Source organism: Macaca thibetana, chromosome 8, assembly GCF_024542745.1.
Source record: "Macaca thibetana thibetana isolate TM-01 chromosome 8, ASM2454274v1, whole genome shotgun sequence".
Classification (NCBI taxonomy): Eukaryota; Metazoa; Chordata; class Mammalia; order Primates; family Cercopithecidae; genus Macaca; species Macaca thibetana.
The window spans coordinates 32051967-32079180 of record NC_065585.1 but is presented as its reverse complement, the minus strand read 5'-3'; the positions used below and the strand labels follow the sequence as shown (position 1 = coordinate 32079180).

General features: G+C 34.0%; 1 protein-coding gene across 5 annotated transcripts in view; it reads right to left on the bottom strand.

The window, feature by feature from the left end:
• CSMD3 (CUB and Sushi multiple domains 3) overlaps positions 1-27214 on the bottom strand; it is a 1234985-nt gene that overhangs the window by 861510 nt on the left and 346261 nt on the right. The gene's annotated exons all lie outside the window — the stretch shown is intronic.

The window sequence follows — 27214 nt, the reverse complement described above, 5'->3', positions numbered from 1 at the left end:
TACTTAAAGGAACTGCATCATTTTCTATTCACAGAGTAATAGCTGCACAGAATACTCCTAAGAATCTCATCTGCATGTAAATGCCACAGAAAGCAGTCCTCACAAAATACCTTCAAAGTTAGACAATTACATTTAGAGAACCCAGTCAGAGCTCCTGGAGCAAAGTATACTGGGCAAGTTGGAGCCCTAGTTAATACGTACCTGATAATTATGAAACATCCAAGATTATTGAAGCAACACCTGTTTTTTTTTTTTTTTTTAAAGATGTTTGCTTCACAAACAGAATATTTTTTCTCTTTGAGCGAAGATTATTATTATAAGATTTTAGCAACCCTGATTCAGAAAAATTATATTTGAGTACATTCTTTTGCCATTCACCTTTTAAAAAGTAATTATTATCTCTAATTATCCTAAATTGCCCTTCTAAATAAAATAGTAAATTGAGCAGATGATTGAGATAGTAAAATCAATTTGGGGTTTCTCAGAATAAATGTCATTGTTCAATACATAATGATAGAAAAATGTAGATGGAAAATACATTCCTAATGAATTTGAAGATTGGCAAATGAAAGATTCTTATATTAATATAAAATCTACATGAATACTTCTACCAAACATATTCTTATCTCCCAAATGAACTTGCTGGCAATAGTGAGACAGTGACCAGAACAATTTTCCCTAGTATCGCACTTTGATTTTTTTTCTACTCAGCTTAGTTACATTTTTTCATCTTAAGTAAAGAGAATATTGTATATAGGCTGCTATCAAAATTTAACAAATACTGCATCTGAGGTTGCGTCATGAGTTTCAGGGATTTGGTGACCTTATTAGAGAAAAATGGAGACTTTTTGAGTGCTAGGTCTGAAACCTCAGTCTTCTTGGACAAACTTAGATGAGGACAAATCATGTAGACATAATATAGATAAGGCACACTAGAAGAACAAAACCCAAATCATTGACCATTGAAGTTAAAATTCAGAAATGTTTTTTCCGTTTGATGCTATATTTTTGGAGTTCTTTGAGAAGTCACAGAAACCAGTGGTTCTGTGTTCAGTTACAGTATTCTGACTTCTTGATTATATGAAATAAGACATTCCTGTTTAAGTGCACTGTTGCATAAAATATGCAAAGTCATATAAACAAGATGTTAGAGTCCTTTCAACTTATAATACATAGCCTTGGTATTTTAATTTTTTTTTTCTCGTCACATTTCACCACTTATAAGTTGAGATGCTCTTTTTCTGAGCTTGCATGGCACCTTCTGCCTCAGTTCTTGGAATTTTCACTCATCTCTCTTACAGGCAAGGACAGAGGATTGTTTATTTGTTTGTTTGTTTAGCCCTTAACATGTTCTCTGGCACATATACCAAGTGATATTTGATGAGTAGATGGTTTTCAGCACTTCCTAAATAAAACAAAACACTTTGTCAATCCACTCAACTATACACATGGGAAGACTGAACTAAAATCCCATGACAGGCAAGTCATTGAATTATTTTACATCTTTCTTTCTTAACTGAGTAATGTCCATAAAAACAATTTTAATGCTTTTTATTACTTGAAAGTGGCATTATTATAAACTGCACTTTGTGGATGTAACTATTGAAGCTATGAGTTTAATAATTTCAATTCACAAATATTCATTATTAGCATACTACATACGAAGCACTATGCTAGGCACAGAAAATTTACATATAATGAATAATTTTACTTGCCTTTGAGGAGTTATCTATCTAGCAGAAGAGATAGACAAAAATATCTCCCTAATGCAATATGATGAGTACAATAATAGAGGTGTGTAAAATATAATGGAAACCCAAATAAGGAAGTCATTAATTTTTCAGGCACAATAGGATTTTCTACTACTATGAATATTTTCATTACAAAAAGCATGGGGTCAGTGAAAAATTACGTTTGTTCATGAAGTTTACAGAAGGCTTATTTCCCTAGGTGTAATTTCTAACCAGACAAACCAAATTTGACTGAAATAAATAATGCAGACCATATATATGTATTTCCTTCAGTTCTACATAAGATTTAACACAATGAAAACTCATGATATTTTTGCATTCTCGATATTAGCTATTTTCGTGTATGTCATTCCTGTTACTTTGAAGCAATGAAAGACAAAATGAGTAAAAACTGCTGTATCTTCTAGTTCTCTGTTGATAGAATTGGAAATTTAAATTTTATTTCTCCCACATCGTCTTCCATATCTAATAAGAAAGCACAGTAACAACATCATATTTTTATTGTATATTGTTGTTGTTCTTTGAATACTTGGAAAAACAATTTACAGGATATTAAAAAGTTTAGCTATCACCTTAAATGTACTGTGAAAATGTAAGAAATTACTGCAGATTTTATTAATTAGGCTCCTAAAGATGCCATAACAAAGTACCAGAAATTTGGTGGCTTTAAATAATAGAATTTTATTTTTTCATGTTTCCAGATATCATAATCCCAAAATCAAGGTTTCAACAGATCCATGTTCACTGTGAAGCCTCTGTAGAATAAACTCCCTTTACTCTTCCTACCTTCTGGTGGTAGTTGACAAATTCTCAGTGTTCCTTGGCTTGGAGGTGTGTCATTTCAATCTCTACCAGAATCATCATATGGTTTTCATCCCTGTGTCTTTGTTGGGACTCCCACTGCTGGAAAAAGGTAAGCAGAATATCCCCAGCAGTCCACGTTCCCATGATACACACCTGCAGTCCTAGCTAGAGGAAAGCCCCCTCAGCACCCCCATACCTTGATTATAGGGAGTTACCTGGAGTCTCATGTGACTACATTATTCCATAGAGTTCATGCTGAGTCTCTCCCACCTCCTAGAACCCAAGCTGCTACAGCATGGTATAATTTTGAGAGCAGAGCCACCATCAAACTACATCTTGCCCTGGAACTTGATATTCCCCACATCTCAAAAATCCCTGGGACTCTGCTGATTTCTCCCCACACCAATCCAAATGGTTGCAGCATCATGTCACGAGCTTGACCCAGCAGTACAGCTGTAACCTAGCACCTGAGACCACATAGCACCCTATATCTGTAGGAAATTAGGCAGTTGAGCACAACAGGATGGCTAGCCTCCAGATAATATGAGGCAAAGCAAATACTCCCCAGATCCTGAGAGCCACATACCTGGGCTTGCAGCTGCCAACAAGAACCTCAATGGCTTTAGCAGGGAAGTCACTATGTATCCATGCATGCCCTCTGGGGGTCTGAGAACTGGCCCATCTGGACAATCACTCCCACCCTGACCATCACTATGTGCCACTCACCATCCCAAGGACTAGCCTGCCGTGGTCCACTGCAAGAACCACTGATGCCCTTGTGTTCTGCTAGGGGCCCAATGACTACTCTATCTAGGACCTGTTGCTACTGCATGCCAAACTCACCCTCTTCAGCAATGGGGCAGCTGTGCCTTTGCATGCTACCCAGGAGTGTGATGATAGACCCACCTGGGGCCCATCACCCCCACTGCTGGTCCTGTGCATACCCCCGATCAGCTTGTCCACTGTCCATGTTCCCAGTAAAGCTGCACCCAGTCTCCACAAATAAATGCATTCTAACCTGCTTAGGAACTCACAGATATTACTGAAATTTATTACAGCTAAGTAAATCATACAAAGATTACACAACTGTGCCTAATCCAAACCAAAGCCAAAGCACTCTGCCCAATTGATACTACAGATAAATCTACAGAAAAAAAAATATTGCCCTATAAATCTACTCCATAAAATTGGAAGAAGTGACTATTACACCAGGTACACAGATATAAATATAGGGTCATAAGAAACATGAGAAAAACAAAAAAGGAAATTTGACACCTCCAAAGTAAAGGAAATCTATAAAATTCATGAAAAGGAAATCAAAATAATAATTTTGAGGAAACTCAGTGAGAAGCAAGAAAACACAGACAATTTTTAAAAATCAGGAAAATAATTATTGATCTGAATGAGAAATTCAACAGAGATATCATGTAAAGGAACAAAACAGATATCCTATACTGGAGAAATACAATGAATAAAATTAAAAAATACAATTGAGAGTGTCAACAATAGATTAGATCAAGCAGAAAAAAACATTTCTGAACTTAAAGACAAGTCTTTTGAAATAACACATCAGACAAAAAAACAAAACAAACAAAAAAAAAAAACAAGAAAATGAATAAGCCTACATGATATAGGAGACAGTATTAAGCAAACAAATATTCACACTTTGGAAATTCCAGAAGAAAAAGATATGGGAGCAGGCACAGAAAATCTACTTAATGAAATAATGGCTGAAAACTTCCCATGTCTTAGGAGAGAACTAGACATTCAGATCTAGGAAGCAGATAGATCCCCAAACTGATTAAACTGATAGATTTTGGCAGTTTGAATATAATATGCCTTGAAGAGGACCACAGAAATGAAATATTTCTCTTCAAGGCACACTATGTTGAAACTGTCAAAATCAAAGACAAAGAGAGAATTCTAAACAGCAAGAGAAAAATGTCAAGTCACATATAAGGGAATCCTCATTAGACTAACAGCAGATTTCTCAGCAGGATCCTTATAAGCTAGGAGAGAATGAGAGGATATATTCAAAGTGCTGAAAATAGTAATAAAAAAAGCTAACAAAAAGCTACCTAGGAAAGCTATACTTAAGAAATGAAGAAGAAATACAGTCTTTCCCAAATAAGCAGAAACTGAGGAAATTCATCACCCCATACTGCCCTTACAATAAATGTGTAAGGGAGTCTTATATCTGGAAGTAAAAGTATAATATCTACCATCATGAAAACAAACAAAAGTATATAACTCACTGGTATAAAAGATACACAAATAAGAAAAAATATAAATAGTAAGAGAGGAAGAAACAAATAATATACAAAACAATAAGAAAACAACAACAACAACAAAAAACAAGAGTAGATCTCACCTATCTATAACAACTTTGAATGAAAACAATTTAAAATTTTCAATTGAAAGATAGAGGGAGGATCACTTGAACCTAGGAGTTCAAGGTCAGCCTGTGCAATGTGGTCAGACTTTGTCTCTACAAAACATTTAAAAATTAGCTGGGTGGCATGGTGGAATGTGCCTGTAGCCCCAGTTACTTAGAAGGCCGATACAGGAGAATCACTTGAGACCAAGAGGCTGAGGTGGCAGTGAGCCTTGTTTGTGCCTTTGCCCTCCAGCCTGGACAACAGAACAAGATCTTTCCTTGAAAAAAAATAATAGTAAATGAAAAATTTAAAAATAAAATGATATAGACTGGCTAAAGGAATAAAAAACAAGACACAAGTATATGTAGCCTAGAAAACTCCTTTCACTTATAAAGTCACACAAAGATTTAAAATGAAGGAATTAGGCAAGGAAAAGAAATAAAAGGAATCCAAAATACAGAAGATACAGTCAAATTATCCTTGTTTGTGGATGTCATGATCTTATGTCTAGAAAAACATAGACTCTACCAAATGCTTTTAAAACTGATAAAAAAAAATTAGTAAAGTTTCAGGGTACAAAAACCAACCTACAAAAATCAGCAGTATTTCTATTCACTAATAGCAAACTAGATAAAAATGACTCAAGAAAGAAATCCCATTTGTAATAGGTGCAAAAAATAAAATACTTAGGAATAAATTTAACCAATTAGGTGAAAGATCTCAACAATAAAAGCTAAAATGCATTGATAAAGAAATTGAAGATGATGTAAACAAATGGAAAAGTATCCCATGCTCATGGATTGGAAAAATTAAACACGATAAAATGACCATATAGCCTGAAGCAATATACAGATTCAATGCAATCTCTATCAAAATACCAATGACATTTTTCACAGAAATATAAAACAATTTTAAAATTTGAATGGAACAGAAAAAAAAAGCCATGAATATCCAAAGCAATACTAAGAAAAAAGAAAAAGTCCATAGACATCACTACCTGTTATCAAAATGTAGTACAAAACTATAGTAACTAAACCAGTATGCTATTGGTATGAAAGCAGATATGTAGATCAATAAAATATAATAGAGAACCTGAAAATAGATACACATATTTACAGCCAACTCACTTTTGACAAAGACGTCAAAAGTATACACTGGGGAGCGAACCCTCTCTTCAATAAATAGTATTAAGAAAATTGGATATTCATATGTGGAAGAATATAATTAGACTCATATCTCTCTTTATTTAAAAAAATCAATTTAAAATGGATTAAAGGCTTAAATGTAAGACCTGAAACTATAAAACTACTAGAAGAATGCATAGGAAACACACTTGAGGACACTGGTCTGTGCAAATATTTTATGACTACAAAATAAACAAATGAGGCTGTATTAAACTAAAGAACTTTGCCTAGCAAAGGAAACAATCAACAGTGAAGAGACAACCTGCAAAATGGGAGAAAATATTTTAAAACTATTCATCCAACAAAGGACTAACATTCAGAATATACAAAAAAATTCAAACAACTCACCCCCCCAAAAAAATACCCACAAATAATTCAATTAAAAGAGGGGCAAGGATCTAAATAGGTGCTTGAGAAAAGGAAAGTCATACAATTTTGGTGGGAATGTAAATCACTATAGCCATTATAAAAAACAGCATGAACTTTCTCAGAAAACTAAACTAAAACTACCATATGATCCAGCAATCTCACTACTGAATAGTTATACAAAGAAAATTAAGTGAGCATATCAAACAGATATCTGCATCTTCATGTGTACTGCAGCACTATTCACAGTAGCTAAGATTTGGAATCAACCTAAATGCCCATCGATACATGAGTGGATAAAGAAAAGGTGGTATATATGCACAATAGAATAGTATTCAGCTTTAAAAAAAGAATAAAATCCTGTCATTAATGACAACATGTATGAATCTAAAGAACATTTTAAGTGAAATGTCAGCCGTAGAAAGTTAAATACTACATTTTCTCACTCATACGTGAGAGCTAAAAAATGGTGCTCATAAATGTAGAGTAATTTTATGGTTATCAGAAGCTGAGAATTCTAAGAGGAGAGTGCTAGAGAGAGGTTAGTTAATAAATACAAAATTACATCTACTTAGGAGAAATAAATTCTTGTGTTCTAGAATAATAGAGGATGAATATAGTTAACAATAATTCATTATATCTGTTCAAAAAGCTAGAAGAAAGGATTTTGAATGTTCCCAATAAAAAGAGCAACCAACCAGTACGTAAAAAATTCCTGGTAATGCCCCATCCTGTAATGTTCCATCAATCAAACTATAGAAATAGAGAATAAATTCTAGCACTATACACCATGATGTTTTGTAATTTATCATTCCAGTAGGTTATAAATTGAACCTGCAAGTCACCGATAAATTGGACTTGCAGAAGTACAAAGTGTGAAAAATAACAATTCTACATAAATAATAATATAACAGAGGCAAAATCAATTCAAAATATATTATTGGGAGGTTTTGACTTGTATGTGTAATTCTAATTTATTTAATATTAAGAAAATATATTATGAATATTTGTAATGTATCTTGTGTTTCATCAAGACATATCTACTGAGTATAAGAGTGCTGAGTTTGGCTTTACATATGCTAATTAAGAATACCAACATTTGCAAAAGACATTGAAAGAATAGGGGTTTATTTTTAAAGTATGATATTTTATTGGTTTTTCTTGAGTTATATTCTAATAATCTTTAGCAAATTGGTACTATGGCCTGTATTTTCCTTGACAATTAAGTTTTCAGTTTAAATCACTGTCCTATTGAGGATGTTCATTTTCTTAATCAAATATCTTTAATAACTTAAAAATTTAATATATGTGGCTTTACTTCTTTGTGTGTTTTCCAACAAGGCAAAGTGTAACCTAGATGTCAGCTAGATCATCTCTTTTATTATCTGAATATGTTTTGTTGGAACTGCATCACACAGCAAATGAAAGACAACTGATTGTCTCTCTCTAACACTTCTGCAAATTCCTAGGAGTTTATTTTTTTTCAGAGTCATAAATAAATAAAAAAGAAAACACCTGCCTTTTGACCAACCATTATGACTGTTGGTTAACTAACCATTATCCCGTTTTGTAGAGTAATGTAGGGAGGTATGCTGAACAGAAAATGAGTGTTCAGAAAAAAAGTTAGAGTCATTGTAGCAGAGAAAGGCATTGCAGAAGGGACCAGTGAATTTAAAAGGAGATTTTAATGTTTCACTTTTATGGGGATTTTTTTGTATGAAAATTATCCTATATGAATTGGCTACTTATTTTTTAATCCATGCCATCAAATGATTTTGGGGCTAAAAAAATTTGCCTGTAAGCATTTACTAGATAAGAGAAATTAGTCAAGTTAGGCATAGGCTAGTTTCATGAAAAAGATGCTAATGGAGGGGAGTTGCAGAGGTGACTTTCAAAAGTAATGCCTAAATCAAGAAATTATATTTTGATGACTTGAATTATTAAAATTATTCAGAAAATTGTCTTATTAAGATAAAAAAACTTTGGAATATTTCTGTTTACTTAAAAATTTAAGCTATTTGCATATTAGAAACATATATACCAATATAAGATAACTTCTCAATTATTAAAATTTTATATTCTCTAATATTTTAGAAAATTGTAAGTTCTCTGTTACCATTTTTTTTTTACACAAACTGTCAAGAATAAATTGTTTATACTGTCTTATGAATAAAATTTAGGGATAAAATTAATGTGCTTAGAAGAGGCAAACTGCTTTGGAAGTCCCTTCCTTCCCTATCCACTCTGCTTTGCCAACATCTTCAATCTCCTCCTTCATTGTGCTAACAATCCACGGCCCAGCAATGCTGTTGTCTGTCTTGTTATACTTACATATAAGTTATCAAGCCTACTGTAGAAAAAATATGCAAACTTATAATTGTTTCTCTTACAAACACATGTTGTAAAATCTCAACCCTATTCAAAATACTGCCCAGCAATCCTTTGATTCCCACCCCCTTTTTCTCACATTCTCCATAGAAGGTATTTCAAATAAATCTCACTCTCCTAAAATATCCTAACCTACCACTTCTCCTCACTTCCAGGACATGATTTTGCCTCTTTCTTAAGAAAGAAATTAGAAACTATTAGAAAAAAATGTATACTTCAATTTCTGGTCACTGCACTTATAAACTTAAATGAGATATATCTATGTTTTTATACTTTTATCTTATCAAAATGAAAATGGCATTTCCTCTTGGCTAGAACTGAGTAATAGGTTAATAAATTGCAGAAAACATAATATGCTAAGCATTAGAAATTATGATTAAATTAAAAAATAGGTAAGGGAGAAAGCAAGAGGAACGTTGGAGTTTAGTGTCAAAGCTGTAGTAGCTCTGAGCAGTGATCATGAAAGTATTTATTAAAGTAGAGCAAAGGTAAGAAGAGCAAGGAATTATTATGAAAAATGCATATTGGGACCTCCTTATAGATTACGATGACTCGTAAGTTAGTGTTTGATTTGTGTAGGTTAAATGAGGTCATAAAATTAGTTATATATTGTATATACTATAGCTTTGGTTTATTTTTAGAATTTTGCAAAGTTTTGTATATCTGTGGAAATTCACACAAGATTTAAAAAATGTAGAATTAGATGTACATTTTTTTCCTGTGAAACTTAAACATATATTTGAATAATGTACTCCCTAATTAAAATATCCTATGTAGGCAAATTGCTTTATTAAATTCAAAAGCAGAACATGCATTCATTAACTTCTATGTATCTAAGAACTCTTTTTAACATGCAATTTATTTAGTATAAATACAATAAATAAGCTCTGGTTCTTAAAAGTATAAAAATATCAGTAAAGAATTTCTTTCTCCATGCTAATAATTACAAGAATACTTTCACATCTTCCATCAACACTTACATATATAACATGTATGAAATTTATACAGGTTATTTATGCATACAATTACATGTTTTTAATTTATGTATGTATACAATGTTTTTTATATCAAAGATATGAGGTATTCTTTCTAGTAAGCAAAATTTTGCAACTAAAAATTCAAAGAAACATTTTGTATTTAAATGAAACTGGCCTGATTAGAAACGTTTGGAAATGTTTCTTTCAATATTCACCTGATATTTGTGTTAATTCTAACTTCATCCATTATGCAACTCTTTTTTCATGGATCAGCAAGTTTTACATATATTATCAACTCTTCTCACTACACTGCCAAATGGATTTTTCCTTAAGGCAGAAAAAATTATATTTAAATATACTAAAAATGATAGATTATTCGTATTAGGCATTCTCAGCTATCTGGGAGAATTTCTAACTCTATAGAGACAAATTAGATTTAGGTATAAACACAATCTATATTAGCAACTGCAGGCTAAATTTCAAATCATTAGCCCATACTATGATATTAATATATCAAACTTTTTATGGAGATGTTTTTGAAAAAGTCCTAGTTGTAAGCGTAATAACAAGAGGTACTTTTGTGATAAACACACTGGAGCAGGTATTAAAAGACTGCAGTTTTCATCTTGGATTTTCAATATACACCTTGTTTCTCTGGTTTCTTCTCCCTCAAAAGGGAAAGCTGCGAGAGAGGGGCAGACTAAGATGGCTGAATAGAAGGCTCCACCAACCATTCCCCTCTACAGGAACACCAAATTTAACAAATATCTATACACAAAAAAAGCAGCTTCATAAGAATCAAAAATCAGGTAAGCACTCACAGTACCTGATTTTAACTTGATGGCACTGAAAGCAGCACTGAAGATGGTAGGAAAGACAGTCTGAAATTGCTGATGCCACCCTTTCCCAATCCCCCTGTAGCAGCTGCGGTTAGGAGAGGGAGAGTGTGGCAATTGTGAGATACACCTTTGAACTCCATGTTGCCCTGTCACAGCAAAAAGCAAAACCCAGTTGAATTCAGCTAACACCTGTGCACAGAACAGGGCATATAGACTAGCCCCAGCCAGAAAAGAATCTCACCTCCCAGCGGTCATAACTTGAGTTCCAGCAAGCCTTGCCACTGCAGGCTAAAGAGCCCTGGAGCCTCATGTAAACTTGAAAGGCAGTATAGGCCACAAGAACTGTAACTCTTAGGTGAGTCCTAGTACTGAGCTGAATTAAGAGCAAGTGGACATGGGGGGCACATGACCTATGAGAAGCCAGCTAGGGTGACTAAAGAGGTACTTGTGCTACCCATCCCCTTAAAATATGCTGCACTGCTCATGGCTCCAAAAGATACCCTTTCTCCCATTGAGGAAAGGAGTGGGAAGCGAAAAGAGGGCTTTGTATTTCATCTTGGATACCAGCTTAGCCACAGTACAATAGGGCACCAGTAAGAGTCATGACCCAAACTAGGTCATTCCAGGCTCTAGTTCCTGGATGACATTTTTGGACACAAATGTTGGACATACCCTGGACCAGAAGGGTATGCTGCCTTGAAGGGAAGAACCTAGTCCCAGCAGGACCAATCACCTTCTGACTGAAGAGCACTTGAGCCCTGAAAAAACAGCAGTGTTGCCCAGGGAGTAAGCCATGGACCTTGGGGAGACTGAGTTGTGCTGGCTTCAGGTGAGACCCAGCACATTCCCAGCTGTGGTGGTTATGGTGAGAGACTCCTTCTGCTAGAGAAAAGTAGAGGGAAAAGTAAAGGCGACTTTGTCTTGAACATTAGATATCAGCTTGGCTACAGGAGAGCAGTCAAGGTTCTTGGGGTTCCCAGTTGGCTCTTGGAGGGCAGGCATTAGCTCTTGGAGGCATTGGCTTTTGGAGGGAAGTTCTGTACTGGCTCTGGGCCAAAGGGGAGCCCACTTCCCTGAAAGGTGAGTCCAAGGCCTGGTATCCTTCATCATAAGCTAACTGAAGAGCCCTTGAGATTTAAGTGAACATTCATGGTAGCGTGGCAGTACTCCTTGTGGGCCTGTGGTGATGGTGGCTATGGGGTAAGGCTTCTCTGCCTAAAGGGAAGGGAAGAGTAGGAAGGATTGCATCTCACGATGTGAGTGTCAGTTCAGTCATAGTACAATAGAATACTAAGTAAACTTCTAATGTTTTTGACTCCAGTCTGGCTCCAGCATGGCATCTCTGGACCCACCCAGAGCCTGGGGGATCTTGCTTCCCTGAAGGAAAAAACACAAACTTTGTTAGCTTCACTGCAGGCTGACTGTAGAGCCATAAGGTCTTGAGCAAACATAGATGGCAGCCAGATAGTGGTAACAGTGGGCCTTCAGCAAGACCCAGGACTACATTGGCTTCAGCTTTGATCCAGCACAGTCCCAGTGGTGGTGTCCACAAGATTGCTTGTGTTACCCCAACCCCAACTCCAGGCAGCTCAGCACAGGGAGAGAGACTTTTTTTTGTGTTTGTGAGAAAGTAAGGAAAGAGAACAAGAGTCTCTGTCTGGTATTCCAGAGAATTATTCCAGGTCTTACACAAGACCACCAAGGTGATACCTCTACAAGTCTGCAAGATCCGCAGCATTACTTGGCTTGGGGTGCCTACTAATGGAGACACAGCTTAGATCACCATACCTAAGTCTTTTTAAATACCTGGAAAACCTTCCCAAGGACAGGTACAAATAAGCCCAGACTGTGAAGACTACAGTAAACACCTAACTCTTCAATTCCCAGATACTGACAAACATGCACAAGCACAAAAACCCTCCAGGAAAACATGACATCACCAAATAAACTAAATAAGGCACCAGGGAGTTTCCTGGAGAAATAGAGATATGTGAATTTTCAGACAGAGAATTCAAAATAGCTGTTTTGAGGAAACTCAAAGAAATTCAAGATAACACAGAGAAAGAATTCAGAATTCTGTCAGACATATTTAACAAAGAGATTGAAATTATTAAACACAATCAAGCAGAAATTCTGGAGCTAAAAATGCAATTGGCATACTGAAGAATGCATCAATATTTTTTAATAGCAGAATTAAGCAGAAGAGAGAATTAGTGAGCTTGAAGACAGGCTATTTGAAAACACCTATTTAAAAATGTCTTGAAATGCTATTTGAAAGTGTCTTATATTAGAGAAGACAACAGAAAAACTCATAAAAAAGAATAAAGCAAATCTACAAGAACTAAAAAATGTCTCAAAAGGGCAAATCTAAGAGTTCTTGACCTTAAAAAGGAGTGAGAGAGAGAGAGAGAGAGAGAGAAAGGAATAAAAAGTTTATTGAAAAGGATAATAAAAGATAACTCCCCAAACCTACATAAAGATATTAATATCCAAGTACAAGAAGGTTATACAACACAAAGCAGATTTAACCCAAAGAAGACTATCTCAAGGCATTTAATAATCAAACTCCTAATGATCAAGGATAAAGAAAGGATCCTAAAAGCTGCAAGTAACAAATAACATTCAATGGAGCTTCAATATGTCTGGTAGCAGACTTCTTAGTGGGAACCTTATAGGTCAGGAGAGAGTGGTGTTTAAAGTGCCAAAGGAAAAAAAAATATTCTAGAATTGTATATATGGTGAAAATATCCTTAAAACATGAAGAAGAAATAACATTTTTTCCAAGGAAAAGCTAAGAGATTTCATTAACACAAGATTATCCTGCAAGAAATGCTAAAGGCAGTACTTCAATGAGAAAGAAAATGATGTTAATAAGCAATAAGAAATCATCTGAAGGTACAAAGCTCACTGGTAATACTAAGTACAAAGAAAACACAGAATATTATAACACTGTAACTGTGGTGTGTAAAATACTCTTATCTAAAGTAGAAAGACTAAATGATGAACCAATCAAACATAATAACTATAAGAAGTCTTCAAGACACAGACAATGCAATAAGATATAAATAGAAACAACAAATGTTAAAAACTTGAAGGACAAAGTTAAGGTGTAGAGTTTTTATTAGTATTCTTTTTGTTTGTTTGTATCTACAAGCAGTGCTAACTTATCAGTATAAAATAATGGATTATAACATAGTTTTTGCAAGCCTCATGGTAATCGCAAATGAAAAACATATAATGGATGCACCAAAATAAAAAGCAATAAATTAAATTATACCACCAGAGAAAATCACCTTTATGCAAAGGAAGACAGGAAGGAAACAAAGAAAAAAGAAGACCACAAAACAACCAGAAAACAAATAACAAAATGGCATAAGTCTTTAATTATCAATAACGACATTGAATATAAATGGACTAAACTCTCCAATCAAAGGATATAGCTTAGCTGAATGGATTAAAAAAGTAAAATGAGACCCAATGTTGCTAATGGAAGCACATTTCACTTGTAAAAACACACACAGATTGAAAATAAAGGGATAGAAAAGATATTCCAGGACAATGGAAACCAAAAAAGAGCAAGAGTAGCTATATTTATATCAGGCAAAATAGATTGGCAAAAAGTAGAAGGGCCAAAGAAGGTCACTATATAATGATAAAGCAGTCAATTCAGCAAAAAGATATAACAATTTTAAATATGTATTCACCTAACAGCAGAGCACACAGATATAAAGCAAATACTATTAGAGCTAAAGAGAGAGACAGACAACAATACAATGAGAGCTGGAGACTTTAACACCCCACTTTCAGCATTGGACAGATCTTCCAGACAGAAAATCACCAAAGAAACATTGGACTTAATCTGCATTACAGACCAAATGGACCTAATAGATGTTTACAGAACATTTCATTCAATGGCTGCAGAATACATTCTTTTCTTCAGCACATGGTTTATTCTCAAGGATAGATCATGTTAGGTCATAAAACAAGTCTTAAGCATTCAAAAACACTGAGATAATATCAAGCACCTTCTCTGACCACAATGGAAGAAAACTACAAATCAATAACAAGAGAAATTTTGGAGACTATATAAACACATAGGAATTAAGCAATATGTTCCTGAATGACCTGTGTGGCAATGAAGGAATAAGGAAGAAAATTGAAAAATTTCTGAAAACAAATGATAATGGAAATACAACATATTAAAACCTATGTGATACAGAAAAAGCAGTACTATGAGGAAAGTTTACAGCTACAGGTGCCTACATCAAGAAAGAAAAACTCCAAATAAAACACCCATGATGCATCTTAAACAACTATAAAAGCAAGAGCAAACCAAACTCAAAATTAGTAGAAAAACAATAATAAAGATAAGAGCAAAAATAAATGAAATAGAAATAAAGAGAACAATATAAAAGATGGTAAAACAAACAGTTTTTTTTTTTGAAAAGATTAAACAAAATTGGCAAAGTTTTAACCAGACTAAAGAAAAAGAGAGAGAGAGAGAGATGGAGAGCAGATACACATAAGCACATAAGTAAAGTCAGAGATGAAAAAGAAAACATTATAATTGATATTGCAGAAACTCAAAAGATCATTAGTGGCTGTTGTGATCAACTATATGCCAATAATTTAGAAAATCTAGAAGAAATTGATAAATTACTAGACACATACAACCTACCAAGACTGATCCATAAAGAAATCCAAAGCCTGAACAGACCAACAAGAAGTAATGAGATCAAAGATATAATAAAAAGTTTTCTAGTAAAGAAATGCCTGGGAGTCGATGACTTCAGTGCAGAATTCTACCAAACATTTAAAGGAGAACTAATACTAATCCTATTCAAACTATTCTGAAAAATAGAAGAGTAGGGAATACCTCCTAACTCATTTTATGAGACCAGTATTACCCTGCTAGCAAAACCAAAGAAACATTAAAAAAAAAAAAGAAAGAAAGAAAGAAAGAAAGAAAGAAAACTATAGGCTAATACCACTGATGAATATTGAAACAAAGATCTTCAATAAAATACTAGTAAATCCATTGCAACAACACATTAAAAAGGTCATTCATCTTGCAGGAGTTGGTTTATTCTAGGGATACAAGGATGCTTCAACATGTGTGAATCAATCAATGTTGAATTAAAGACAAAAATACGATAATTGCAATTGATGCTGAAAAACCATTTGATTAAATTCAACATCCTTCATAATAAATACCCTGAACAAACCAGATATAAAAGGAATATACCTCAACATAATAAAAGTCATATATAACAGACCCCCAGCTACCATATTTCTGAGTGGGAAAAACCTGAAACTCCTTCCTCTAAGATATGGAACATGACAAGGATGACCACTTTCACCACTGTTATATAACATAGTACTGGAACTCCTAGCTAGAGAAATCAGAAAAAAAGAAAGAAAAAATGGGCATCCAAATTGGAAAGGAAGAAATCAAATTATTTTTGTTTGCAGACTATATGATCTTATACTTCAAAAACCCTAAAGAATCCACTAAATAAAACTATTAGAACTGATAAACAAATTCAGTAAAGTTGCAAGATACAAGATCAAAATACAAAAGTTGGTAGTATTGTTATATGCTAACGGTGAACAATCTAAAAAAGAAATTAAAAAAATCCTGTTTACAATAGCTACAAATAAAATAAAATACCTAGGAATTAACCAAATAAGTGAAATATCTCTACAATAAAAACTATAAAACAAGATGAAAGACTTTAAAGAAGACACACACCAAAAAATTTAATGGTATTCCACATTCATGGATTGGAAGAATTCATCCTACTCAAAGCAATCTACAGATTTAGTGCAATCCCTATCAATATACCAGTGAAATTATTCACAGAAATAGAAAAAAAATCCTAAAACTTATATGGAATCAGAAAAGACCCAGAAGAGCCAAGCTATCCCGAGCAAAAAGGACAAAATTAGAGAAATCACATTACCTTACATTAAGTTATCATAGCTATCTAACCAAAACAGCATGTTATTGGCATAAAAAAGACATCTACACCAATGGAAAAGGATGGAGAAACCACAAACTAATTCATACACCCACAGTGAACTCATTTTTGACAAAGTTGTCAAGAACATATATTGTGGAAAGGATAGTCTCTTCAACGAATGATGCTAGGAAAATTGGATATCCATACGCAGATGAATAAAACTAGACACCTATTTCTCACTGCATACAAAAATCAAATCAAACTGGATTAAAGGCTTAAATATAAGACCTCGCACCATGAAACTACTACAAGAAAACATTAGGAAAAATTTCCAGGATATTTAACTGGGCAAAGATTTCTTAAGTGATACCCCATAAACACGGACAATCAAAGCAAAAATGGACAAATGAGATAACATCAAGTTAAAAACTTCTGTACAATCAACAAGGGAAGACACAACCCTCAGAGGGAGGAAAATATTTGCTAACTACCCATTTGACAAGGAATTAATAACCAGAATATATAAAGACCTTAAAGAACTCTACGAGAAAAAAAAATCGAATAAACCAATTTTGAAATGGGTAAAAGATCTGAATAGATAGTGCTCAAAAGAATACATACAAATGGCAAACAGGTACATATGAAAAAGTGTTCAACATTACTGATCATCAGAGAAATGCAAATCAAAACAATAATGAAACATCATCTCACTCCAGTTCAATTGAAAATAACAAATGATGGTGAGTAGGTAGAGAAAATGGTACCCTCATACACTTTTGGTGGGCATGTAAATTGGTACAACCACTGTGGAGAACAGTTTAGAGGTTTCTGAAAAAACTAAAAATAGAACTACCATATGATCCAGCAATCCTATTGCTAAATATATACCCAAAAGAAAGGAAATTAGTATATCAAAAATATATCTGCAGTCCCATGTTTATTGCAGCACTACTCACAATAGCCAAGATTTGGAGTCAACCTAAGAATCTATCAACAGATGAGTAGATAAATAAAATATGCTATATATACACAAATGGAGTAGTATTCAGCCATAGAAAAGAATAAGATCCTGTCATTTATAACAACATAAATGGAACTGGAGGTCATTATGTTAAATAACACAAGCCAGGCGCAGAAAGACAAACTTCACATGTTCTCACTTATTTGTGGGAGATAAAAATGGAAAGGATTGAACTCATGGAGACAGAGAGTAGAAGTATGGTTATCAGAGGCTGGGAAGGGTAATGGCAGGGTTGGGGATAGTGAGGATGGCTAATAGGTACAAAAATTATAGTTAGAAGGAATGGATAAGACCTAGTATTTGCTGGCACAATAGAATGGTTGAAGTCAAAATAATTTAATTTTACATTGGAAAACAACTAAAAAAGTATAATCAAATTGTTTGTAACACAAAAGATAAATGCTTGAGGTGACGGATACCCCATTTGCCCTGATGTGATTATTATGCATTGCATGTCTGTATCAAAATATCTCATGTAACCCATATATATACACATCTATGTACCTACAAAAACAAAAAATAAAAAGCAACAAAATAATACAGCCACTTTAGAAAAAAAAAGAAATATTTTAGTTCTTGAGAGATGCTCATAGAGTATAGTTACATCACATAGTTGCAGTATTGATGAAACCAAATTTATTGCATTAATTTCTATAGCAACAGTTGAACATTGGAATCACCTCATTTACAGATTTCCTGAATCCTTGCCTCTCGAATGCAAAGCAATACATTTGTGCGGGAGCTAGAAAATCTGCACTTTAACAAACACCACAGGCACTTCTGTTGTAGGTATTACAAGAACATAATTTGAGCAGTATTGCTGAATGAGCTTTGATACACACACACACACACACACGTATATCCATATGTGTATATATATATAATATATGTAAAAGATATAGAGATTATATCTACACATATGCATATATATTCATAGACAGGTATAGGCATAAAGACATCTGTGTGTGTGTGTGTGTGTGCGCGTATATATATATATACACCTATATTTATACCTGTACATGTATACACACATATACACACATTCATATCTGTGTATCTATATATGTATACCCATATATGTGGTATCTATACCTTATTTGTGCTATCTATTTTTGGCAATGAAGATCATACACTCTGTGATAAGTCAGTCACCCATTCCCCTGATTCTAGTCTTTGATAAACAGCCTTCACCCTTTTATTTCCATATGCAGAGCTTCGAAATTAATTAAATTCCTTATGACCTCTGACATAAAGCAGTCTCCTAAATGGCCTTTCCATTTTCACTTTCTTCATCTGTCTCACTGTTTACTTACTGTATTTTTTTCCTCCTGTCTTCCACAGGCAGATTTTCAAAGGGAAGTTTACTTTCTACTACTGTAGCGATCTCTGCCAGTATAGACATAAATATAAACACACACATATTTCTATAATATGTAAAATACTAGTGAGTATTCATTATACACATTTTTCCTAGAGGGACTGCATCAATAAAAACCATGTGTTAGAGATTGCTAGCTATCCCCTAACACCTTTTCTCCTTTTCTTTCCTAAAAATGGAATTTTAGCTGGGCGATGACTAACCAGAATAAGGATTACTGAGTCTCTAACAGTCAAATATACGTGTAATTAGATTTTGGCCAATGGGATATAAGCAGAAATAGGAGACAATGAAATAGAAAATGTAGGTCAGCAACCAAAACCTTGTTTAAGAGGTAGATGATGATTGCCATTTGGGTTTTCCTTTTCCTTGTTCTTCTTCCTACTGTTTGGACTGTAACTTAATGGTTAAACTTGAACAAGATATGATCTTGGGAATGCAGGTAACCTACAAGCAGAGCAGTCACATAAATGGATCCTGAATGTTTGATACTAGGTGGTGGTGGTGCGGTTCCCATAAATGCCTTACGTCTTGTTTTAGCCTCTTGGTTTTTGTTTGCATTTTGCTTATATTTTCTTTTATTCACAGTTGAACCAAATCCAAACTAATTTATATACAACTTCAGTCAAATAATGTACAACCATTGGAAAAAAACATGTAAAACCAGATTGTCAGTGATGTCAAATTATATGTGGAACAAAAATCATTTACACCTTTCACAAATGTACATAAAATATGTATGGTGTGAAATGTTCAGGGCTAGGCATTCTGTTTATTTTGAGATCCAAGTTCTCATTAAGATCCCGTTATTTAAGCACAGATATGTGAACAGATAGAAACGAAGCAAGAGAGAAAGTAATCAGGAAGGAGAAAAATCACAAAATCTTAAGATTGTTGAAGTCACAGGAAATTATGCATTCCAAAGTAGGGTGAACAGAAACAAAAGATGAGAAAAAGTCTGGGCAGATACCAACATATACAGAATGGATGATGAAGGATAAAAGAGAAGAAAAAGTCTGAAAGGATATAGTCAGTGAGTAATAGGAAAAGATGCAAGAAAGAAAAGACATCCCAGTGACTAAGAATGAAGGATGTTCTGGAAAAGAGGTAATAATCAACAAAGTCAAATGTTGCAGATAAATCAATTGAGATAAGTATTAAATTAGGAACTAAGAAGTTATTGTTCATTTTTAAAAGACAGTTCCAAAGAAATAATGAGTAAGCTAGTTTAATGGTGATCAATTAGGGGGCAAAAATTGATGGTATAAAAGGGAATTAAGAAAATTGGGGCATGGCACTACTAAGTAGTTGAGAAGGAACAGTGAACAAATGGAGAAACTAGTTTTAGATGGGAATCAGTCTTCATTGGAAATTTGTATTGACTAAATTTATTAGTTTAAATCTAAATGTTTAGTGTTATTTTAACTAATAAAAATAAATAATTGTACAAAACAATGTAAATAAAATAAAATGTGTTACATACCTTATTGCATTCTTAATTTGAATAACATTACATAGATATTCTATGTTATATAACCTGCATGCCATGTTTTCACTAATATTCTAATCTTGATAACCGTATCATTCCCTTGACTTCAGCCAGTATTTCATTTTTAATGACTTAAAAATTCTTATTCCTACTTCAAATTATATGTCATAATTAAGTCACACATCCAGTGGCACATGTTCTTTTGGAAATTGTGCTTATCTGCAACCTATATCTTACAAATTGAAATCATTATTTATCTTCTGGGCCCAATGCATTAAAACATCTTCCTGATCTTTCTATTATTACTTAAGTATTTTCCATAATCTAATATGAAGAAATCACTATTACTCTCTTGGATATTCAATCACTCATTCCCCAATTTTAGTCTTTGAAAACCAGCCTTTAAACTTTTATTTCCATATGCAGACTTTCCAAATTAATTAAATTCCTTTCAGCCTCTGGCATAGAGAAGCCCCTTAAATGGTCTTTTAATCTTCACTTTCTTCTTCTATCTCACCCTTTAGTCACTGTAATTTTTTCCTTCTTCCTTTCACAGACAGATTTTCAAAGGGAAGATCTCTTTCACTTTCCTTACTCCTTCACTTTGCTTAAATGATTCTCCCCACTCTCTTTATCATTATTTTTTTCAATGTCTAAGTAGGTGATTCCCATCACAGTATTAACTCTCCCAATTAACAAGCAAAACCACAAAAATAAATAAAAATTCTTCTCATTGTACTAATCTATTTGTCACTAGGTCTTATTTCTTCTATCAAATCATATATTCGTATCCACTAATTTACTACAGTTTATAATAATCTATTGTATATTTCAAAGTAGCTACAAGAGAATAATGTGGATCATTCCAGCATACAGAAAAGACAAATATTTAAGGTGATGGTTATCCCAAGGACACTGACCTGATTGTTACAATTTTTTTTCTTTTTTTTTTTTTTTTTTTTTTTTTTTTGAGATGGAGTCTTGCTCTGTCGCCCAGGCTGGAGTGCAGGGGCGCAATCTTGACTCACTGCAAGCTCCGCCTCCCTGGTTCAAGTCATTCTCCTGCCGCAGCCTCGCGAGTAGCTGGGACTACAGGCGCCCGCCACCACGCCTGGCTAATTTTTTTTTTTTTTTTTTTTTTTTTTTTTTTTTTTTTTTTTTTTGTTGAGACGGAGTCTCGCTCTGTCGCCCGGGCTGGAGTGCAGTGGCCGGATCTCAGCTCACTGCAAGCTCCGCCTCCCGGGTTTATGCCATTCTCCTGCCTCAGCCTCCCGTGTAGCTGGGACTACAGGCGCCCGCCACCTCGCCCGGCTAATTTTTTGTATTTTTAGTAGAGACGGGGTTTCACCGTGTTAGCCAGGATGGTCTCGATCTCCTGACCTCGTGATCCGCCTGCCTTGGCCTCCCAAAGTGCTGAGAGTACAGGCGTGAGCCACCGCGCCCGGCCGATTGTTACAAATGATATGAATGTATTCAATTATCATATGTGGGTCAGGTGCAGTAGCAAGCCTGTAATCCCAGCACTTTGGGAGGCCGAGGAGGGCAGATCACGAGGTCAGGAGATCTAGACCATCCTGGCTAACTCGGTGAAACCCTGTCTCTACAAAAAATACAAAAAATTTGCCAGGCGTGGTGGCACGCGCCTGTAATGCCAGCTACTAGGGAGGCTGAGGCAGGAGAATCGCTCGAACCCAGGAAGCAGAGGTTACAGTGAGCTGAGATTGCTCCACTGCACTCCAGCCTAGGTGACAGAGTGAGACTCCATCTAAAAAAAAAAGAAAATTATCATATATACCCCAAAACTATGTGCATCTGTTATGTAAACTATGTACATCTATTTCTTGCAAATTTCCCTGAACAATTTATTTATGCTATCTGTTCTCTAATTCTCACTTGAAATTATTCCAATCACACTGTCATCTGCACAATTACTTTTATCAAAGTTATCAGTGACTTCCATGTTGCTAAATCCATTTATTAATTTGGGAACGTATTTTATAATAAGCTACAAAAAAGGAGAAAAACATCTTCCCTTGCTCCTACTTTCTTTTTAACCTATTGTCCCATCACTCTGTCTTTCTTGCAAAATTCCCTGAACAATTTATTTATAGTAATTGCCTATAATATCTCTTCTCCAGTTCTTTCTTAAAACTCCTCCAGTCAGCCTATCACCTACAAAATTACTTTCATCGAAGTTACCCAATGACCTCTATGTTATTACATCCAGTGATTAGTTTTGGAGCTTATTTTATTAGCTTATCATTCACATTTGACAATTGGCCAATTCCATCATAATTTTTTCATTTGGTTTCCAGGAAAATTTATACAGTCAATCTTCTAGGTCTGTGGGATCTGTATTAGCAGATTCAACCAATCACAAATCAAAAATATTTGAAAAATAAAAAATATCAATACAACAATAATACAACAAAGTGATCCATACAGTTTTAAAACTATGTATAAAACATTTACATTATATTAGGTATTGTACATAATCTGGAGATTATTTAAAGTATATGGAAGCATGTGTGTACATTGTATGCAAATATTACTACATTTTATAAGAAGAACTTTAGCATCCCAAGATTTTTGTATAAGCAGGGGTGGTCCTGGAACCAATTTCCTGAAGATCCTAAGGGATAACTGTACTGTCATGTTTTTCCTCTTATCTCATTTACTCCGACTCTCAAACTCCTTTGCTGGTTCATCCTAGTTTTGCTGACATTTTAGTGTTGGAGTGTCGCACGACTCAGATATTAGTTCCTTTTTCCTTTTTTTTAAATGTAATAATCACTTCAACTGGTAGAAATAGGAATAATTACTTCCATTTTGAGATTTCCAAATTTAGAAGCTTAGCCCATACCTTTATTTGAAACTAAGATTTGTATCTCCAGCTGTCCCCTTGAAATCTTCAACTACAGATTTATTAGCCATCTCAAACTTAACACGTCCACATTTAAGCTCCACGTCATCCCTCCAAAAATGTTTCATCAATAGCCTTCCCAATATTAGTTAATTTCAATTGTATTTGCTCAGTTCTGCAGGTCAAATAATCTGGCATCTGTATTAGCAGGTTATTAGAGCTATTCTTTAGAGCTATTCTTTTCTTTCTATTATTTATCTTGAAAACCCAGTAATTTCACCTCACCTCCACTGCTATTTTCTTATTTCATAATTATAAACTCTCACTTACATACCACAAATAATCTCTGTTCTTTTAGCTTTTCCTCTTATACTTTATTCTCCACACAGTAGCCATAGTGACTTTTGTTTTTTAAAGTAATAAGGTCAATCATGTCATTACTGTGCTCAAGCCCCTCAAGTGAATTCACATTACATCTAGAGGAAAAGCCAAAGATGAGTCTTGAGCCAGGGTCTATTAATTGTCTTTCTTTCTCTCTTACTGCCTTCACCAATGATCATTCTTTTCTAGCCACAATGGCTTCTTAGGTGTTCCTACAACACAGTAAGGCCCAGTCTGCTTTACGTATTTTGCTCTAGATGTCATTTCTGTCTGAAGGCTCATCCAGTTGACTAACTTCCTCATATTCATCAAGACTTTTTTCAAATATCAACTTTTCAATTAAGTAAGCTACACACTCATCACAACATTCTTGCTCTCCTGACCTCTCTTACTCTTCCACATCTTTTCTTTCTTACCACTCTCTAGACAGAGTGTGTGTGTACCTTATTTATGTTGACCACTGCCTGCTTATTGTCTTTATCCCCTGAGAGAGCACAAGTTCTACAGGAGCAGGCCTCTTTGGTGCTTTAGATAGAAAAGCACTTAGAACAATGCTGTTATGTAGCAGGCACCCCAACAAGTATTTGTTGAATAAACATTGAACAAATGGAATTCTGGTAAAAATCCAAATTAAGTTTGGAAATAAAAAGCATCTAATCCAACTCTCTATCCAAGGCTTGGTAAATAGTTATTTACGAAGTATTGCATTTAGTTAACGTTTTACTTTTTTGTTTCTGCCGTAGCATCTAAGCAGACAATGCCATAATATCAGAATTAAGAGAAACCTTGGATGTTATAGGTGAGAAACCTGAGATCTAGGGAGGTGACATGACTTACCCACTGTCATCCATCAACAAGAAGTCAAAGTTGAATCTAGAACACAAGCATCTTTATGCTATGTCATTTTTTATTTCACTATAGTGGATCAATTGACATTCATCAGGTCTCACAGTTTTATCCACCAGTAATAATTAAATGAATGCATTGCATTCCTGTTGAATTATGCAGTGATGCTACTTTAAAAAAAAAATAACAAGAAGCTAACAATTTAGCATACATAGTCTGCAAGTAAAGCACTGACTAAGTGTAAATATTCTTTTTGCAGCACAATTGTTGGGCTGGTTTAGTCTGTGTGACCAAAGTAAAAAACAAGTTAATCAAGCCTTGCCACACTCTATGCACTTCAGGAGTAAAACTATAATGTGTTGTAGCTAGTGACAAGTTTCTGGTCTCTGAATGAAGGATCTGAAGTCCAAAAATTATTTGTAATTTTAATCAAAAGGATGTGAAGGTCTCCTTGTTCACCTGTTTTGAATTCTATTATAAATTGAATATATTATATGAACAGTGCCTACTTATAAGGAAGAATGCTTGATATAATGTCATCTGAAATAAAGTGTGTTGTTTTGATGAGTATATCTTTAAAAAGACATGAGAACTTTAAAGGATTTAAGGTGATCACAGGGCCAGAATTAGATATAAAAGTTTTATTTTAATTATTTACAGATCATTTAATACATAAATTATCTAACTAATACATTTTAAAAGGAATGTTGTTTTAATATACTTAAATGACTGTATATAATATTAATTTACCAACACTATGCATCTTTATGTTGGCATTTATAGAAATATAGTTTGAACATTTGTATTGATTTCTTGAAACATGCCAAATGATTTTATTTTTGATTTATTATATAGCAAAGATTTTGACAAGTCTACCTAAATTTTACTGTAACATTAATTTTAAAAGAATGCAAAACAATACATTTCTTAGTTGCTATTTTCTAAAGATGAAAATAAATAAAGTGGCAAAGTGTCTTTTAAAGGAGAAAATGGAGAAATTTGTGGATCTGATACTCTTATTGGACTAACTATATTTTTGAAACCACTTAGATTGTTAAGAAGATATACAAATCATTACTAAGCATGTTTAATCTGAAACAAGAAAGTGACCATATGAACATAAATGGAGAAATTATAATCCACAGAGTAAACATGAGAAATTTGATTTCTAGAGTTTGGTGGTAGCTCAGGAACTGGTACTATAAAACAGAGTTCTATTTTCCTTTATTGTATCCAATAGTCAAATATTGGTCAAGTTAAAACTGCCATTTTAATAAGATCACTTGTATAGCAAAAGATATTACAATTATTAAAAGATGTGTGGCATTATCATCTACCTTATTATGACTTGAATATGAATCACCATTGAAGTAGCAATTTCTCAAATAATAGCTTTTAAATTATCTAGCATTTAAAACCAAAATTGAGGTGGATTTTATTGCATTCTGGTATGAATTTATCATACCAGGCATATAACTCAAAGTGTTGAAGGCCTAAATGTAGAGGGGAAATAAGTAGGTATATCTAAGTGTGTTACTTTTGTTCTATCTTGCAAGGTAGGATTTACAATTAAGGAAATGCTTTGTACTTTTGGTGAAGCCCAGAAAACTGTGAAGTTTTAAAACCATTTACATAGTGTTCTTTTAGCAGAAGTCCACAATGTTGTCTACTTTCCCTTCTTCATAGTCTTCTTCCCTTGTCTGCATGAAATTATTTCTTAAGATTTCCTTCCTTCTCTTACCTCTTCAAATTACTCCCTCAGTTTTCTTTGCTGTATCATCCTTCTTAGTCCACGCCTTATATGTTGTTAAGTCTCAGATTCAGTCCTAGTCCTCCTTTGTCTTCTCATTTTATCCTCTCTCTATCTACTTAATTATATTGTTGCCTATTGGTTCACTTACCATCAATATTAACTAAATATCAGTGTTGTGATTCTACTCTATTGAATCATATAAGAGATATAGTTGTCTAGTAGATGGCTTTAATTGCACATCTCAAAGAATCTTCCAGCTAAAATAATTCAAAACAAATCTCGGTATTTACAGGGTTCTCATTCCAAACTTAACCTTTCCTCAACAATTCCCAACTCAGTGAATATTACTACTGCCTTCACCATTTGTTCAGGTCAGAAAACCAGGTTTTATTTTAATACTGCCTTCTTTATCACCCCCAGTCCATTACAAAGTCCTTTTGATTATACATCATCAGTATCTCTCAATTCAGTCTATTTCCTTACCTCATTAATATGACTCTAATTCAAGCTACCATGATCTTTTCTTGTAATACTGCAATCATCTCTTAAGTGATCTTCCTGCAGCGAATCGAGCCCCTCTTCAAATCAATCTCTTCATTTCAATAGGAATAATCGTTTGGATATTCAAACCTCTTCATGTAATTGTTTTGGATAAATCCATGGTTCTTAGCAAATCTTCACATGGCTTAAAAGATCCTCTCTAGTCTAGTGTTTACCTATCTCTTTCCTTTATCAATGTCATCTTATTCTTTCTTTCACTTAGTTACTGAATCATAATCTAATCAATGATATAATTAGATACAAATTTTTAAAATAGCATAAAGAAACATTTT